The sequence below is a fragment of the Antechinus flavipes genome, chromosome 2 (genome assembly GCF_016432865.1).
Source record: "Antechinus flavipes isolate AdamAnt ecotype Samford, QLD, Australia chromosome 2, AdamAnt_v2, whole genome shotgun sequence".
Classification (NCBI taxonomy): Eukaryota; Metazoa; Chordata; class Mammalia; order Dasyuromorphia; family Dasyuridae; genus Antechinus; species Antechinus flavipes.
Genome location: NC_067399.1, coordinates 141,247,189 through 141,259,858, shown reverse-complemented (window position 1 = coordinate 141,259,858; position 12,670 = coordinate 141,247,189). Strand labels below are relative to the sequence as shown.

The following is a 12,670-nucleotide window of genomic DNA, read 5'->3' as shown; positions in this document are numbered from 1 at the left end:
ATTTGGCAGTGATTATGACAGTCAATAGTAGAGAATAACACAGGTTCTAGAATCTCAGGACATGATTTTAAATTCCATTTCTGATGCAATGTTGAATCTCTACTGCAGAGACCTTAGGGCAAGTTACAAATAATTGGAAGAGATACTGAATAAGCACTCTGGGAATTAAGAGGAAGGAGAGATAATTGTGGGTTGGGGTGATATGGGAAGGCTTCCCACTTGCAAGGATATGCAAAAATAAATTTTGTTTATAGAATGCTTTCTATACATAATCTCATTTGAGATTTGATCATAATTCTGTAAGGTGCTAACAGTATTATTCTCATTTTCTGGATGAGGAAACTGATTTGCCTAAATTCATATAGCTGGCTAGTGGGAGAGGTAGAATTTGAATCCAAGTTTCTTCTGATTTCAAGTTCAGCATTGGGTAAGACTCAGATGAAGATGAATGGCAAGGACATTCCAAAAATTTTTAACAAAGAAATGGAGCAGAGTATGAACCTGGTATCTTAGGGGGACCTTGAGGAAACTAGGTCAATTAACATAAAGAGCCCATATTGGAAGTGGAACCTAAGGTGATATAGATGGAGCTAGGTGGCTCAATGGACAGAGTACTGGCTCTGGAGTCAGTAGGACCCATTTTCAAATTCAACCTCAGACTGATTGCCCCCCCCCCCTCCAAAAAAAAAGATCCGAGAGGGTTGGAGTATGGTCACATTTCATTCCTTGGAGAAGGCTTCAAAGGGTATTAGACTCTAGAATCCTCTGTGACACTGGAGAACAGTCTCCAACTTCTTTTGTAAAGGGTTCCAATACTAGGAAGTTCTTCCTGACATTGAACTAAAATCTGTCTCCCCTGTAGCTTGTCCTAGTTCTTTTCTCTGGAGCCATCCAGAGTAATCTAATCCATTTTCTACATGAGAATTTTTTGAGTATAGGAAGATTGTTATCCCATCTCTGTTCCTCCTTAGGCATTCCAGCCTTTTCTTCTTTATACTAATTCCCAGCTCTCTACTTTTAACCTGTGTGACTCAGGCACCTCCTTTTTTCTCTCTGGACCTTATGATATCTTCATCTATAAGATATATATTATTACAATATACCCTCATAAGATCAGGGACTTAGGTTAGATGGCTTCTTCAAATCCTTGAACTAGTCCTCACCATTATGTTTCTCTTCCCCTGGACACTCTCCAATCTGTCAATTCCCTTTGAAAAAGATATGGTAATATTATTATAGTGTATCCTCATTATATTATATTATAAATTATGTATAGCATAAGATATTATCATAATATATCTTCATAAAATGAAGGACTTAGATTAGATTAGTTTCAGTTTCCTCATCCAGAAAATGGGAATAATAATGTTAGTATTTTGCAGAATTATAATCAAATGAGATGCTATATATAAAGCACTATATAAACATAATTTATCTTGCATATTCAAGGCCCAGATCAAGTCCCACTTCTTCAGGGAAGCCTTCCCACATCATCTCAGCCCATAATCATCTCTTCTTCCTCTTAACTCCCAGAGTGCTTATCAGTAAATGTACCAATTATTTGTATCTTGCCCTAAGATTCTATATTGTGTCAGAAGTGTAATTTAAACCCAGGTTCTGAAATTCTAAAACAAGTTCTCTTTGTACTTTGTACACCTGGCTTTGGCATCAAGTCCCTGTGATTCCCTTTAAGGAACATTAATGTTCTTCTTCAATTATTTGGTACCTTAGTGTATGATGCTTCATTTTGTTCCAAAGCTGTTTCATGTCCTTCAAGCTCTAAAGTCTGTCATTCTTGAACTAGTCCTCACCATTAATGTTTTTCTTCCTCTAGACACTTCCCAATCTGTCAATTCCCTTAAAAAAAGATATGTTAACTTTACATGTACAATCAATATCATATTGCTTGTCTTTTTAAGGGATGGGAGAGAATTTGGAACTCAAAAAAAGTTCATTTTTTAATATATAATTGGGAATCATTTAATGAGATAAGTAAAAATGTATTTAAGAAAAAGATGCCCAGGACTGGATCTAATCCTCCAGTTGTGATAATGACTGTGGTGGAGTAAGACTATTGGCGCCATTATTTTGGACATTAGATATCTATTGATGTAGCTTAAGCTTGAAACAACTTTTTGGCTGCCACATTACATTGTTGGTATATATTGAATGTGGAGTCCATGAAAGTCCTTCGGTTTTTCTCAAAGGTTCTTTTATTAAGCCATATCTCGCCTTCCTTTTCCCTCCCTTTGCAGTTCAGTTTTTTACCCATGCATAAGGTTTACAGTTGTTTCTATTTCATTTCATAATTCCAACCAATTGAAATCTTTGTGGACCTTGACTCTGTCACTCTAAGGACTAGTTATTCCATTTAGTTTGTCAGCCAGAAATGTGATAAGTATGTTTATTTCTTCATCTAAATCTCTTGACACTCAGGTTTGATGTAGGTGGATAGAGATTATTGTTACATGCCAGGAGAGACTGTCCTCTAGAGTGACACGAATCCATTCACACTCTTTAGGTAAAATTGTTCAACTACTTGTGAATCCACTTAACTATGCTATCCTCCAGTCAACATCTTTCCATCTTAATCATAAAGATATGGTGAAAGACTATCAAATAATTTATTGGAATTGAGATAAGGAGAATGTGCCATTCACCTTTACAACTCTGGTAGTTGTCAAAAACAAAAATAATTTAGAGTGGTATGATTTGTTCTTAATGAACCCATTCTGGGTTTTAGTGATCACCATTTATTATTTAATTTGCTAAGACTATTGCTTGACAATGAGTTCTAGAATTTTTCCTTCTTCCCTTTTTGTCTGAGTCCCAGTGTTAAGCTCACAGTTTATAGTTTTTGGAGTATAACTTTTTATTGACCTTTTTTTTTTTGGTGAAATTAGGATATTTGACTATCTGCAATTTTCCAAATCCTGTCATATTCATTATTATTTTTGAAAATGATTCAGTAAGCACTCATATTTAGAACTTTGGTATATGTTATTCTAGTTAACTAGTATGAGCCCATTAAAATTGTAGAAGCTTAGAGTCAAAAGTCTAAGTCTAGTCCAAAAGTCTAAACTAAGTCAGTTTATATCTGAAAAAGAATTTCCTCTATAAGATATCTGATTATTTATTATTTGTGTGACTTTGAGGAAGTCACTTAAACTCTCTGAGCTTCAGTTTTCTTATCTATAAAGTGAGAAGTTTGAGAACTAGACAGAATGATAAAATTCCTTTGCAGTAACAAAAGATCTCTAAACTTAAGGGATAAAATGAAAAAAAAAACAATAAAGAAGGAGGAATAGCACTTCTAGACCTTATAATACAAAGGAGTAATTATCAAAATTACATGGTAGTGATTAAAAATAAAAAAAATCAGTGAAATTGACTTGTTAAAAATTAATCAAAAATAATTTAGCTTGGTGGAAACAAGGCAGTGGTCCAGCAAAATTCTTCTAGCATTTTTCTCCAAACAACTTTTAGAATAACACCTCAAGTAGAATTTGTAGTGCCAGAAGTAACAAAAGGTCAGGATGAGGCATTTTTCCAGCCTCAGATAACTTAGGAGGTAGGCAGGAGAGATCCATGACATTGGGGGTGGGGGCTGGCCCAGAGAGTATATAGAACCAGTTCCAGCTGTGGTCCTTGGAGGTGGCTATGACAGCTATAGCAACAGATTTAGGAGCTCTCAGTTGAGGGACCATAAAGATGCCAGACAATTGGTCATAAAGAGATTATAGTGAATGCTCTGACCTCACTTGAGGTACCCTCCCTTTCCCCTCTCCCCCCACTATGTATTTAGGGAGAATAATATCCGATTATTAAGAATATTCAGTTCCTATGTCCAAAGGGCTAAAAACTACATATCCTTTGACCCAACAATAGTACTATTAGGCCTATATCCCAAACATCATCCTACCTGGATCTTATTACTCGCTTTGCCTTGGATGGTATGAGTGTTCTGTCTACAAGAGAAAAGTAAAGAGTATTAAGCTGACTTGGAGGTAAGATAAAAGGCTTATTTTCATGTACTAGGTCAATTACTCCCCCCCCCCCCTCAGGCAATTGGGGTTAAGTGACTTGCCCAGGGTCACACATCTAAGAAGTGTTAAGTGTCTGGTACCAGATTTTGAACTCTGGTCCTCCTGACTTCAGGGCTGGTGCTCTATCCACAGCACCACCTAGCTGCCCCTACTAGCTCAATTATTAAGTAGTGTGACCTAGGTCAACTTCTTTGGCTCTCAGTTTCCTTAACTGTAAATGAATGTATTGTAAATAGATGATTTTTTAAGTCCCTTCCAACTCTGACATCTATGATCTCTGACCACTCTGATATTGAGCACCCAATTAAATTGTAATACCTTCTCAACAATTCAATTGGCAATAATCATTTCCATTTGGCTCATAAGGCATCAGTCTTCAAAGGGTTATTTCTGTCATCAGGACCAGTATGACTCTTTATTTATTTATTTATTTTTTTGTGATTAGAAGATATGGAAACCTGGCATTTTTCTGAGTTTTGAAAAGGGTAAATGAGAAGCAGGGAAAGGGGGTAAAAAGAAATAAATGAGAAGATAAAAGGATTGACCTTGAATATTTAAGCCCTGGTGTTAGCCCAGAAATGACAGATTCAGGAGGGACACTGAGTATACTGTCGATCTTGACCTTAATTACTCTAATTCTAGGAAGCCACGAAAGCCTCAGAATTTTTCAACGGAAACTGGCATCTATGCAAAATCCACCAACAAAGACATTAGTAAACTGGCAGACACAAATCCTTTAGTTCCCCACGTAGGGAGGTCTCTTGCCTGACAAGTGAAGGTGTGTCTGCTCCATGGGTCAGAGCATGCTGAAGCACTGTCTGGATGTGTCTGGTTCCCCTTCCTTGGTGATTATGGGCCTGCTTAGCCACAGTAACAATTGCAGAGATAGAAAGACATTCATCATTTCCCAGGAACAGGGAGACAGAGAGAGGACAGAGCAATTCTGAATGAGGTTAAAACAAAAAGAAAATAGAAATCTAACTGCAAAAAGTTTGGGCCTAGGCTTTAAACATCCCTGTACTAACATGCTCTTATTGGAGCAGCCCTGAGATTACTCTAGGGTTACCTGCTATATGCCTTAGGTATGGGTAATAGTTTGGATTAAGTTGAAGGGAGTGAGAATATATAGCCTCAAAAAGAGAAGGCTGGGTTGGGGAGAGGCAGTGAGGATGAGGGATATAAGGAGCATGGGACATGACAATTATTTTCAAGTATTTGACCAGTTATTAGATGGAAAGAGAATTAAGCTTGTCTGCTTGTCCCTCGAGGGCAGGACTAGGAGCAGAGCAGGAGTTACAAGGAGGCAAGCTAAGGAATGTTGGAAGGAAAAAGTTTCTGACAATTATAATTATCCCCAAAGTGGGACGGACTAATTCAGGAGGTAATGACTTTCCCCTATTTGGAAGTGTTCCATTGAAGGCTGGAAGACTGTTGGATATGCTGTGGTCTTCACCTTGTTTATATTGTAGACCCCTTGGTATGCTGGTCAAATCTTTGGGCTCCTCAGAATAAGGGTTTCAAATGTATAAAATAGAATATATAGAATTATAAAAGATCATAAAAAGATTTAAATTTAGTAATAAAATTATTTTTAAAAAGAACAAGTTTATGGAATTCAAGTTAAGAACTTCTCTTGTGAATGAAGGAATCCTTGGTTAATATAAACTGGATTATTCTGAAGTCCCATCCAGTCCTGAGATTCTGTAATGCTATAAGATAATACTTAATTGTAGTCCAGGGATTGATGTAAGACTTGGTTGACTGGAAAGACTTGGTTCCTTAGAAATTCTTTCAATTAACAATAAATAGGAAGATTAGGAAGAGAAGAAAGATAATGAGTTCTCTTTTGGACATGTTAAATGCTTATAGGATATCTAGTTAGACATTTTCAATAGGTAGTTGTTGCTATAGGACTAGGAGTCAGAAGGGAAATAGGGCTGGATATATATATATATATATATATATATATATATATATATCTGGGAATCATCTATGTGGAGCTAATAGTTGAATCAATAGGAGCTGATGAAGTCATCTTGAGACAGAATATGGAGACATGAGAAGGCCCAGGTCAGGGCTGTGGAACATGGATAGCTGGTGGGAGGCAGACCAGAAAATAATGGTGTCCCCTTCAAAAACAAAAATAACGCAGAGAATTTTATCCAGGAGGAGAGTGATGGCCAATCATTTCACATGCTTCAGAGAGGGCAAGACAGCTGAGGAGTAAGAAGAGGCCATCAGATTTAGTAGTATGGACATCACTGGTAGCTTTGGAGAAAGCAGTTTCTATTGAATGACAAGGTCAGAAATCAGATTACAAGAGGCTGGAAAGGAAGTGGGAGGAGAGAAAGTGGAGGCAATTATTTTAAAATGTTTTCTATGAGTTTGAGAAAGGGAAGAGAAATATAGGTCAGTAACTTGAATGGTAGAGTCAAATGAAGCCTTTTTTAAAGATGGAAAGACTTGGACATGCTTGTAGGCAGCTGGGAAGAAGCCAATAGGCAGAGAGAGATAGAAGATTATGGAAGAAAGAACGGGGAATGACAGAAGTATTGTGCATTTCTGAATTTTAGAAAGTCACTTCACAAAGTCTTTCATGCTCTCTCTGTGGACATGATGGAAAAATTTGGGCCTCGTGATGATATAGTTTAGTATAAAGAATTTCAACCTTTTGGTTTCAGAGCCTTTTATACTCTTAAAAATTAATGAGTATTATTTTTCATGCAAGTCTTATCTACTGATATTTAATATATTAGAAATTAAAACTGGCAAAATTTAAAAATATCTATTTATTAATTCATTTAAGAGTAACATTAACAAACTCATTACATGTTAATATTAATTACATATTTTAAATGAAAAACAACTATATTTTCCAAAACAAAAAATTCTACTGAGAAGAGTGGCATTGTTTTGCATATTTTTGCAAATCTCTTTAATGTCTGGTTTAATAGAAGACAGCTGGATTTTCATATCTGCTTCTGCATTCAATCTGTTGTGATGTTGTTTTGCTTCAAGTATATGAAAAAAATCCAGTCTTGCACAGATAAATAGTTTGTAAAGGGAGGAGTATTTTAATTGGCAAAAATATTTTCATGTTATTATTATGAGAATAGTTTTGAATTTTTGGGTCCCCTGAAAGTTTTGGGGGACTACTGATCACACTTTGAGAACCACCAGATTAGGTGGTTTACAGCTAGTTAAATGATCATTTCCAGAGTGTTTATTAATTGATTGATAGCAATGTGAAGGAAAGTCTCTAATTATATACCATAGTGTTCTGTGTTGGAGAATTACTCACCAGAGCAGAGTTGCCTTTCAAAATGCTGCAATTTAGGGTCTTTTGAACTTGACAACACTGTGTCTTAGCAGATTGTATCTTATCAATTGCACAGTCACACAGATTTTTCCTAGGAAACAATAGTACACATTTATCACATAGATGCAATTAAAATATATGCAGATTACTCCCTAGAGATTTTAGCTCAATAATAAATATGCCAATCTAATAGGTAACATCTTTGCATGAGGAATTTTAGCTCTGATAAAATCCTAAGAAAACATTCATACATATAACACATTTATACACCAAAGAAAATTTATACCTTTCCAAGGACCTATTGGAGTGGTACACTTTGCTCAGGTGTCTACAATAGGACACACGCTCCCAAGCCCTGAAAGAATTCATCCTCACCCTCTACTGTTATTTTATATGTTCCTGACTCTTCCACTTAAATTCATCCCTCTCACTAGCTAACCTCTTGTCTATCAAAGATAGGGGTTGAGGGACATGTAAGGTTACAGTTGTCTCATGCTTCCTGCTTCTTTTTAAAGGTCCCATTCTGTTGAACAATCTAGTTTTTGATGAGATTGGTCAGCTTATTATTTCTCATTTTTCTTTTCCATGTGTATACCTCTGTTAAGGCAACTAGGTGGCCCAGTAGATTGAACACTAGATCTGGAGTCAACAGGATCTGAATTGAAATCTGATCTCAGACACTTACTAGCCATGTAGTCTAGAATAAATCATTTAATTTCTGTTTACCTCAGTTTTTCTCAACTGTCAAATGGGGATGATAATAACAGCACCTATCTTCTAGAGTTGTTAACAAGGATCAAATGAAATACTTGGGAAAGTACTTAGTACATTGCCTGATACATATTAGGCATTATATAAATGCTTATTTCCTTTTCCCTTTTTCTGAGAGACAGTGATAATTTATCCTATTATGATATATCACATTATATTTATAAATATTTGTATATTAGAGAAACGGGGTGGCAGACTAGAAAAAGCTTTTGATTGCAAGTCAGGAGCCAGATTCTGATCTTTGCTCTGAAGGTAACTAATTATGTGACCTCAGAAATATTATTTCTCTTCTATGGGCCTTGGTTTCACTACTTATAAAATGAAGGGGTAATACTTTTTGTTTTCTTTGCCTAGGTTTCTTTTAGCTCTAACATTCTATAATCATAAACTTATTTTCCTGAGAAGATTGATCTAAATTTTTTGAGCCTATAATTCTTCATTTTTTTTGTGTGTGTCATGGACTCTTTTGACAATCTAGTGAAGCTGAGGTACACCTTATCAGAGTAAGATTTTTAAATGTTTTGAAAAGGTCATCAAAATATTTTTAAAAATCCCTGCACCTCAGGCTAAGCATTTATACTTTAGGTTGATATCCAAGATCCTCCACAATCTGGTTTCAATATACCTCTCCAACATTACATGTCATGAATCCCCTATAAAGAATCTTCTTCGGCCAAATTAGTCTGTTCTATAGCCTATTAAACTCATTTTGTACTTTCTCACTTCTTTGTTGAACCATTCCTTCTGCTTAAAATGCTCTCTCTTATCCTCCCTTTTTGTCTTTCTTTTGTTTCAAAACCCATCTTTCCCAAGAAATCTTCCATAAGCAGCTCAACTCACAATATTATTACACTTCGCTTCTGAACTGTGGTTGAAATTACGGGATACTACTCCTCACCTTGTGTTGATAGTTGTTTTTTTCATGTTCATTTTCTTATCCCTTCAACTAGATGTCAGCTCCTCCAGGGCAGGGATTATGTTTTGTAACTTCTTTGTTCCACTCATAGTATAACATTTTTACTTCTCTGGGTATGAGTGAAGATGAAGCCAAAAGTTAAAAATGACTCCCTTCTCAGCCCCCTTCCCCCTTTAGAATGTAGGTGTTGCCATCCAGGACCAGTCACACCTTTTCCTTTTCTGTCAGGTTGTTCTTGCCCTCCAGTCACTATACTGTATTCCATTCCTGTAGGGAGGGTTTTTTTTTTTTTTTTTTTTTTAAGCACACCTGGGAAAAAGAGAGGACTAGTGAATGAGGCTACGTGACCTGACAGCTCATTTTTGTCCCCAATGCAAAATAGTGCTCTGTCTCATTTTAGCTTGAGGGGTAAAAGGAAATCCTGGATCCAATTTTTGGGAAGTTCATCCAAAATCAAAAAATAAAAATAAGATTCTCTTCCAATTTGGTTTTTCCTCCAGGCAGGATAAAGTCTGGTACATTTGGACTAGAGCTTAAACCGTGATCCTCTTTCTATCTCTATATATCCAAACATTATTCTTCTCTCCTTCAAGCCCCTGTTTGCAATTAAGGAAATAAACAAATAAAATCCAGTTAAAATAGGTCAAATTTTATCTAGAGTGTGATAGCTTTTAGAAACATTACTTAAAAAAATAAACAAATAACTTCAAAGACCAGAAAACTGAATTATACATTTATCCTCTTGCAAAGAAAGGGATTGGGGAAGGGGGAAAGAGACTTCATTAGTTGCTTAATTTCTCAGCTCCGGGAAAGTTCACTAATGATTGGACACTTCCTACATTCTTTTTTTTTTTTTTTTAGCTCTCAGCTGCCATTTTTTGGGACCTTCCATATTCTTTTCTTTATACTGGCTCCCCATCTATCTTTCCAGTCTTTTCTTATCTTTGTCCCTTCCATATACTCTGCAATTCAGTAAACACTTGCTGCCTTGTTATTTCTCACAAACAGTACTCCATTTATACTTTGTGTAGGAGGAGGTCGATTTCCCTTTCCATACCTTTAAATGTCAACAATGATTTGCCATTAACAAAATCAAAAGTTCTTCTTTGTATTAATTTGGACCAACATTCCTAAAAGGCCTTTATTCATTTTGTGATTAAACCTGACCTTGGCTTAAATTCCTACGATTTCCTTGGTTCTTATAATGTCATCCCTTAAGGGCATTATTACCCTGGTTAGGTCTCTTATTCTGTAAGGCTTTGCATATTTAGTTTTTGAGTGAACATCCTCACTTAGCCTTAAAGCTCTCATGACTGCTCTATAGTTTTTGTTCCTCCCAAGAGAAAAAAGGAGTACAGTTTTATTATAGTTTGGATCTGATCTAATCAATAATAGCTTCTCAGTATATTGTATTAATCCTGGTCACTTTATATGCTGGGTCAAATCCAGATATACCTATTCTATCATGGCCATTTTAAATATTAGTTGTATTGCCTGAGGTATAGATTTCTAGGTTTAACAGTGTTTTCATTATCATGAGATATGGGTCATCATCTTCTTCAAGCTTGAAAAAGTCAAATGCAGGAGAATATCTTCTACCAATCTTCTATTTTCCACTGGTATGGTTTTAATAAAATGAGTTAACTTTCATCCTTACTAATTATGCCCAAACTTTTAACCTCCCCATGATCTGATCTAATGGATTTACCATCTAATTGATAAACTCTAAATAACCAGACAGCATCTGGTTTTTTTTTTTTTTTTATGTTATTAAACAAAGTTATCATAAAATCGATTGAGTTTGTTTCTAACATAGGTTCTAGTTTCTTAGCTAGTGGCTATTTCTTTCATTCCTTGAACATCTTATGGGTTGATAATGGACAAAAGATCCATCAAGAGGTTATACATATCATTGTGTTTCCCTGACAGTGGATCACTTGACCCATTATCAAATGGATTACTATTTGATCTTTGCATTCTAATTCTTTGTTCTGGTTTCCCTGTGTCTGAAGGCTACTTGATATAGTGCCTCTAATAAAATCAAATCATCTATTCACTGTTTTAAAATTTTTTCTTTGCTTATTTTCTATTTTTGTAAGGAGAGATATACACTTTCCCTTCCCAAAACTATAAAACCAGGTCTATTTTTTAGCTTCTTAAATAGGAAATTCTTAATGTTTTGCAAGGCGATATTAGAAAAAAAATTTTTTTTTTAGCAGTTTTGACTTTATCAAAATCATTAGGTTTCTGACCACTACCCATTATGCTTGTCTTTATCACTGATGCTTTATGGAACACTTTCAAGTTCTATATTCTACTGATGCTGCTGCTTATCTCTGTTCTTCCTGGAGAAGTAGATTTAGTAGGATACTTTCTCTTTAAGTATATCTAAGCATAGACAATTCTGCTTTTAGTGATATATATATATATATATATATATATGAGTTTGCTTTCTTCCTTCATCTTTATAATGCTGGAAAAATGGGGTTTTATCTTTAAAGAAAATTTTAAATGAGAAAGTAAATTTTGTAAGATGTTTTTCTTTCAAGAACCCACTCTCAAGATTCAAAAATTCTGTTTTGAGCTAAAAGATATAATATTGACTTCAACTGAAAAGAAAGTTACCTGTTGCTGGGACATGGTATTCAGTGACTGTCTTTATTATCTAGAGAGGACTGGAGGTGCTAGCAAAGTTGTTGAACTTACCTTATCTTCAGAGGTTTGTCTGCCAAGGAATTAATACCAGTCCTCATCAATGACTTTATGAATCTAAATGGAAATAATCTGATGTCAAGTTTGACCTGACTTCTCTTTTTTTCTCTCTATCCTAAGAGGAAGCTTTTACCAGGAACCATCTTTGTTACTAAAGGTATGTACTAAATCAGTTTACTATTATGTATATTTATTAAGGATGATTGCAAATTAATAAGATAAACTCATCAATGCATGCTATTTAAATTTATTAGCTATTTAACAATACAAACATCAGCCCCTCTAGAAACAAATTACCAACCTTATTCCTAAAGATCCGTCTAAGTATGTCTTATATCCATACCTCATGACCAAGTGCCATTTCTGCTTCATCCGGGGCTATGTCTCCCTCTGAGATGGCATTCTGACAATTCTCTACCAGTCAGCACAGTGAACACAGAATGTATGAATTTCCAAGTGAAGGGAATGCAGGAATCGCTTCTGGTGGTTGCCCAAAAGCAGATGGATGGCTGGGGTATTTATGGTTCTACTTAAGAACATTTACAATTTATATATAAATTCTGATGGGTAATAGATTATCAAAACTTTTGATAAAAGGAAGCTTTAAGTTCCTGATATTTCTAAGAGTTATTTGTTAAATTGTTAACTAGATTTGAGTAATGCACACATCATTAGTAGTTGTTTACCAGATTTGAGGAATATGTAAGTAAACTATTTAATCACAAAATGAAGGCTTAAAACAAAGTGGAGCTTCTAATTCTGAGATAAAATGCTTATTCCAGAATGCTCAGATCTATGAAGGATGAGCTGAAGTGGGGAGTCTGATTAAAAAACTATTACAATAATCTAGATAGGAGATGATCAGGTCCTGAACTAAAGTGGTGACTGATTGAGTAGAGAGAAGAA

The 12,670-nt window shown here is 35.3% G+C and overlaps 1 long non-coding RNA gene across 1 annotated transcript in view; it reads right to left on the bottom strand.

Moving 5' to 3' along the window:
• LOC127548305 (uncharacterized) overlaps window positions 1–11,427 on the bottom strand; it is a 39,014-nt gene extending 27,587 nt beyond the window's left edge. Inside the window, exons 1-2 of the long non-coding RNA XR_007950351.1 lie at window positions 9,035–11,427; window positions 7,348–7,456 (exon numbers count right to left, since the gene is read on the bottom strand). This is a non-coding gene — a long non-coding RNA (uncharacterized LOC127548305). The remainder of the gene's footprint in view (window positions 1–7,347; window positions 7,457–9,034) is intronic.
• Between the last annotated feature and the right edge of the window lie 1,243 nt (window positions 11,428–12,670).